General features: G+C 43.9%; 1 long non-coding RNA gene across 2 annotated transcripts; it reads left to right on the top strand.

Annotated features, from left to right (window-relative positions):
- Positions 1–380: 380 nt before the first annotated feature.
- Positions 381–1499, top strand: LOC119087523. 2 transcript variants are annotated; one of them, XR_005090987.1, is made up of 2 exons: positions 381–421; positions 1382–1499. It is a non-coding gene; the product is annotated as an uncharacterized LOC119087523 (long non-coding RNA). The 2 variants fall into 2 exon arrangements; XR_005090988.1 differs by lacking the exon at positions 381–421 and adding an exon at positions 610–840.
- Positions 1500–6726: the final 5227 nt, after the last annotated feature.

The raw sequence follows: 6726 nt of genomic DNA, 5'->3' as shown, positions 1-6726 counted from the left end.
GACCTGTGTCAGTTTAATTCATAAAATCAAATTAAACACTCTATTTCATAGGTAGTAAAATTGCTAAATTTGTTGACAATTTTAAAGTAATCTATTATTACTAATTTTTAAAAGATTTGCCTCTCTCTCTCTCTCTCTCTCTCTCTCTCTCTCTCTCTCTCTCTCTTGTGTGTGTGTGTGTGTGTGTGCGTGTGCATGTGCGTGTGCGCTCACCCATGCTTGTGTGGGTGTGGAGTACCACAGCTCATGCTGTGGATATTGCTCTATATAAATAAAACACTGATGGCCAGTGACCAGGCAAGAAGTAGGTCGCCAGGCAGGAAGTAGGTGGGACAAGGAGAGAGGAGAATTCTGGGAAACAGAAGGCTGAGGAGGGAGACACTGCAGCCACGGCCAGGACAAGCAGCATGTAAAGACTCTGGTAAGCCACCAGCCACGTGGCAAGGTATAGATTTATAAAAATGGGTTAATTTAAGATAAAAGAACAGTTAGCAAGAAGCCTGCCACGGCCATACAGTTTATAAGTGATATAAGCGTCTGAGTGATTATTTTATACGTGGACTGTGGGACTGCGGGGCTTGGGGAACCTGGAGAGAAGCCCTCCAGCAACAAGCTCACTCACAGATGTCGTCAGAGGACAGCCTGCAGAAGGGAGTTGGCCCTATCCTTCTACCATGTAGGTCCCCGGGACTGAATTCAAGCCATCAGGTTTGGTGACAAGTGCCTCTTCCAACTGAGCCATTTGCTGGCCCGATTCGTTACTTTGTGTGTGTAGCTCGCACGCCATGTGCTGTGTGGAGGTAAAAGGACACAACAAACTGCTGTTGCTAGGCTTGTGTGGTAAGCGGCTTTACCTGCTTAGCCATCTCACTGGCCCCATGGACAATCATTTCTACATGGGGATTTAAATCATATTAATTTTCTTAACAGGGTTGTAGACAGCCAATCAGAGATGTTTATATTTCATCCAGTTGAAAGTAAAACAAAGAGGGCTGGAGAGATGGCTCAGAGGTTAAGAGCACTGGCTGCTGTTCCAAAGGTCCTAAGTTCAATTCCCAGCAACCACATGGTGGCTCATAACCATCTGTAATGAGATCTGGTGCCCTCTTCTGGCTTGCAGGGATACATGCAGACAGAACACTGTATACATAATAAATAATTAAAAAAAAAAAAAGAAAGTAAAACAAAGAATATGTCTTACAGTGGGAATTTATTAGGAAAATAATTTTAAATATGTAACAGTTTGACATGGAAAATATATCATTTCTGTTGAAACAATAGTATTAGTCATTAACAAGTTGGTGCATTTCCTTTCTTAGTCTTTGTTTTGTGGTGGATTAAGTTTGTCACAATTATAATTACCCTCTCTGTGTAATTTCAGGTGGTTCTCGTTGGAAAGGCACCGTGAAAAGCATAGTCATTTATCAGTGCAGAGTTCTCAGACTTTACAATGGCAGTGTGATAATGTAACGGCTCCACAAATAAATATTTTAACCTAATGTCTACATTTTAATATGTATTTACTTTTAAATTATTTATTTTTTTACTTATTCATTTATTTACTGCATATCAGTGTCTGCATGTATCAACAGTCTGATACATGTGTCTGAGTCCCATGTTCATGCAGTGCCCATGGAGGCCCGAAGTCAGTGTTGGATCCCCTAGGGATATGAGCTTCCATGTGGGTCCTGGGAATCAAACCCAGGTCCTTTGCAAAAGTAGCCAGTGCTCTTAATGACTGAGCCATCTCTCCAGCCACTACATTTTTTATTTAAAAAGGCAAATTTGCAATAAAGCTTCTGTTTTTGTTGTTGTTGTTGTTTGTTTGTTTGTTTGTCTGTTTTTCCTTGTGGGCTTCCCAATCACAGTCTCGCAGTTGTTACTGATCTCAACCACCCTGTTTCTTATTCTCAAGCCCAGGATGCATTTGTTTATTTCACAGAACATGTGCTCCGCAGTTAGTGGGGCAGCTGTAGAGGAGCAAGAAGTGCCCCTGAGCTAGTCTTTGTTCCTCCTGTGACATGCTGGGGTTGTCATCTCTGCTGGTGGCTGCAGAGAATTTCTCCAGGCCAGGGTTAGTGGTCTCCCACGGGGGCATGTTCTGTGAGACCTCAATGCCATGGAAGAGGCAGCCCTTTCCAGAGAGCACAACCCACTCTGGCTCTGCTGGTGTTCTCTAGACATGAGTTCCTAGTATGTTTAATGTCTTCCTAGTCCCTTGTGGCTCAGGTATCCCCCAGGACGAGGGAGAGAAAATGAAGGTGTGGTCGTGTCACAGTTAATAGGCTCCTTTGGCCTGTTTCAGTGACAAACTTTTAGCCTGCTAGTGTTATGCTAACTCTTCTAGACCTTTCCAATTGACAATGCCCAGACTATGTCTTCCAATGTATACTTTGCTTGATATTGATCAAGGACAAGATCATTAATGTGGGTTAGAAGTTGGGAGTAACTTCCTTTGCAATGTGGAATGATGGTGAAATGAGAGGCTTGCACTTGGTGAGGCACAGAAGTCAAACAATAGCAGATTAGATTGATTACCTGGGAAATAATTCAGCCTGCCAAACCTGTCCGTCCTTCAGTCTGTTGGCAGGAAGTAATAGAACTGGATAGGCTGCTAGACCCGGTCTTCATTTTGCAAAGGGCTCTGGTTGTCTGTCTTTCCAGCTGAGCTGCAGAAAATGTTATTAACTACAATCTTGGTGAGGTTTTGCCTGGACACTCTGGAGTTTATTCGTGGGGTCATTCAGAGCAGGCCTTGTGGTGGGAAAAGTGAACATGCAGAAGAGATAAAGCCATATTTGGAAGTAAATGAATATGAAATACATATTTCTGGTTTGTTTATCTGAGTTTTTATTTTATTTTTAAAATAGGTCACATGCTACATTCCAGGTCAGCCTTGAAGCCGTGGTTGCCCTGCCTTAGCCTCATAAATGCTGGGATGGCAAGACATGAGCCAGCAACTAGTGTGACCCCATCTTTCGAGTTTCTAATCTGAACCTTTCCAGGTACTGCTCTAAGTCCTGGAGAGATTTGTTTGTTTGTTTGTTTATTTGGGCTTATTAGGGATATTTCTTCAAGAGGGTAGTGGGCATGTTCTCTGCTTGCTCATCATGAGCACACACACACTAGCTGACCAGGAACCGATTCATTGCCCTAAAAACACTGGGAAGCCAAGACTGGGAGGGCTGAATAGTCATTCTCCAGCCTCACAGGCTCTCGTGACCTGGAAGAGGGTGCTCTTCTTATGTAACTGTCTTCTTCATGGTGTCTGAAATTGGAGGAGAATCTCATCGTTCTCAGTATGACCTCCCTAACTCACTAATGGATTAAACCTTTGTTGATTTCTTGGGATTTCTCCGTCAACCTGTTTATATTGTTAGCTCCTCTCTGTACCGATAGGTTGCAGAAATCTTTGAAGACGTTTTGTCCTGTGTATTCAGTGCATTCTATGTGCAGGCATGATGCCAAGCGCTGAGGTTGTGGAGCAACACCAATGAAAGGAGAACTTTGGTTGTTATCATCAATCATGCAAAAATGGGAAGGAAAGAGATAATCCAAAGTTTCTGGAGAGATTCGTATATATGGTTTCATTTTCTCCTCTGTCCTGGTTTGGGTACATGTTCAAGCCTCAGTGTTATTTAGCTTCAGTTTTTGTTTGTTTGTTTGTTTTTGCAGGGTGAACTGCTCCTTGAAAACAAAGCCCCCATGGTTTTTTCTTAAAGTGTAAAGACAATTAAAAAGTTTGTTTGGTGGGGAGAAGAGGGACACATAGGTGACTCTTTTGACAGAGTAAGCAGAGAAACTTCCCAACCATGAAAAGGCCATGGTGGGGACCCAGGTTCTAGATACTTCTCAGAGAGGTGGGTGAACCACACAGACACTGGTGTCAGGAGGTCCATGGAAACCAATGTTGCATTCTCACCTCTTCAGGGATCATGACTCTTGCTTTTCGCTGCCTTCTTCACACATTGCTGAAGAATCTACTGCTGATGCCCTTGGGTGAGCTCCTTGGAAGCACTTGGAAATAGTCTTTTTCTCTGCAGCATGGTCTACTGAGGGAAAGATAATTAGCACACAAGGGTCAGCTAGATGGTTCTATGAAGTGCTTCTCATGCAAACCTGATGACCTGACTGAGTTCAACCCCCAGAACCGACAGAAAGGTAGAAGAAGAAGAGAACCAACTCCACCAAATTTGCCTCTAACCTATACATGTACACACACACACACACACACACACACACACACACACACACACACACAGTGTTAGCCAAATACCTGCATTCACACATTATACACAGACACACTAATGATAATAATTTTTTAATTAGCATACCAAGTAATGGTTTCATTCATTTCACTTTCACACTTATTTTTATTGATTCTCCTCCCTCCTCCCATCTTCTCCCTCCTCCCATCTCCTCCCTGCCTCCTGCTGGTCTTTCTCTTCCTCCCAAGCTCCCCTTCTGCCTTCATGCCACATGCATCCTAATTCACTCTCCTATTTTCTTTTCCCCACCCTACCCATATGAACATTGAAGTCTAGGCTCCACATATTTGAAAAATGATCTGTGAAACCTGGGAGGACATAAAGGAAATGTTCAACCCCAGAGCATTCTTTTTTCCTGTGTGTTCCTTCTTAACTTCTACGATATTGTGCTCTCATGAATCATCATCATTGGCAAGCCTTTGGGCTTTTGTTTCCAAGTGTGCTCTCCCTGTCTCATGTCTATGCAGTTCTTTCTCTTGACTATGTGTAAAAAAATTTTTTTCAATCATAGGTCTGTTTTTGTCCTGCAAGTAATATAAACTTAAGCAGAAAAGAATTCATCAAAAATAGGTAAATAGGTGATCGATTCAGATAGGAATGACGAAACTGACTTGGCAAATGGCACACTGCAGAAGTCAGGTTCTTACCCAAGGAAGGGGCTGGGCAGGGCATTCCCATGGGAACGTCGATGCTGTCACTTTTCCGTTGTCTGCATCCACAATCTTTAAAGTCCTGATCAAAACTGGAACATTGGCCCAACCTTGATGTATGCCCACCCCGGAAACACTCCAGGGTCTGCACTGGAAGCCGCTCTCATGGTGAAGAATGGGGCTCTATTCCCTCCAGAATTCTGCCAGTGATAGCACTTTCAAAATACGATCCTATTTAGATACCGACTATAGAAACACACAACTTGTCCTTCCAGCTGTCACTAGCTGCTACTGTCAGGAAATCGGTGCTCACCCCAATCTGTACCCCCGGTTCTGATCTTAAGACCACTTGTGAGCTTTGTTTTCACATCCCCATGCTCATAGGATCAAGACTGGGCACATCATCTGTCCTCTCCCCAAAGCATTTATTTTAGTAATGTCTAGAGGATCTGAGTGTACTGGGTCATGCTTGTGATCACAACACTCGGGAGGCTGAGGCAGTAAGGTTGACGTGCCGTTGAGGCTAGCCTGGGTTTTAATGTGAGCTCCTATCTAAAAAAAATTAGATCAAAACAAAACAAGTCACCCCAGAACTAGTTAAAACGCAGCCTTACTCTGTCTCCCCCTCAGTTTAGACTTTTGACCTGCAGTGGAGCCTAGCAATCTTCCATCTTTGCTGGCGGCCCAGGAGCATCTCTAAAAATAGTCCTGTCCGAGCAACGAGCTTCCCATCTACTGCGAATGCCTGCCAAGCCCTTCTCTGCGACATCTTCAAGTCTTTCTTCTCTCTTTCATAAGACAATATGCCTCCTTTATCACAAAGACTGTTTTCAAGCCGGCTTTGTCCATTGTTGGCTTTTATAGTTTATCTGTTGCACTTCATCGTTTTATCTGTTGCTGGTACAGAACGGCCCACCGGCATCTCTGCTCCATCTGTGGAGGTAACTTCAGGGAGAGTGGGGAAACCGCCTGCCAGGATCTGCTTCCTTTGAGGCCTGGCTGTACTTTGAGAAATTGGGTTTTCTGTGGCTGCCCTTGGGTGGTGGGGTTTGAGATCACTGCCAATTAGAGTGGACACTGACTGTGATGAACAGATGCCTCATGCTGAATTGGCCCGAATCCTGATCACAGCCAATGGTAACTGTTTGGGCTTCCATTTCCGCAGCGTCGCAGGCCTTCCCACAGGTAGCTCAGCTGGCTTAGGTCCTGCTTCCGTCTAATGAGAAGTGGCATTCTGTCTCAGCTTGAAAGACATAGTGCAAAGGAAGTGGCACCCACAGCGAGCCCATGCTCATGAAGGCTTTATGATCCGTCTTACAGGATCCTTTATTTTCAAACCTGATTTCTCAAATGGTTGCTAAGTTCCTGGGGCCTTTCTACAAAAATGATTCTTCCATTGTTCCCTCCTCTGGCTTCAACCATGCAGTTGCACTTTCTGTTTGGTAAGCAGGATTAGGAGGGCTGGCTTTCCTCATGGAGGCTACCTTCCTCCACACTGATAGGATTTTTTTTTTTAAGTTAAGGGTAGCATCTTCTTTGTCTTATGTTTTTACATATTGGTATGATTTTATATCTTTTCTCATCTTGAAATTGCCTTTGTAGATTTTAATTTAAAAGCTGAGGTGGGAAGCCTGGGTCTCCATGCCCTTCTGACCTCTGGGTTAGTGGATAGCTTCAGCAAAGCACAAGAGGCTCAGAAGTGAGAAAGGAGCATTTGAGCTGGGAGGAAGCTATACCACGAATCTGTCCTAGACTGAAAAGAATATTAAATACCCCCCCCCCCCCCCCCCAAAAAAAAGCAACTTGAC

The sequence above is a fragment of the Peromyscus leucopus genome, chromosome 3 (genome assembly GCF_004664715.2).
Source record: "Peromyscus leucopus breed LL Stock chromosome 3, UCI_PerLeu_2.1, whole genome shotgun sequence".
Taxonomy (NCBI): Eukaryota; Metazoa; Chordata; class Mammalia; order Rodentia; family Cricetidae; genus Peromyscus; species Peromyscus leucopus.
Note: the sequence above shows the minus strand (reverse complement) of the source record. Positions and strands in the feature narration are given on the sequence as shown.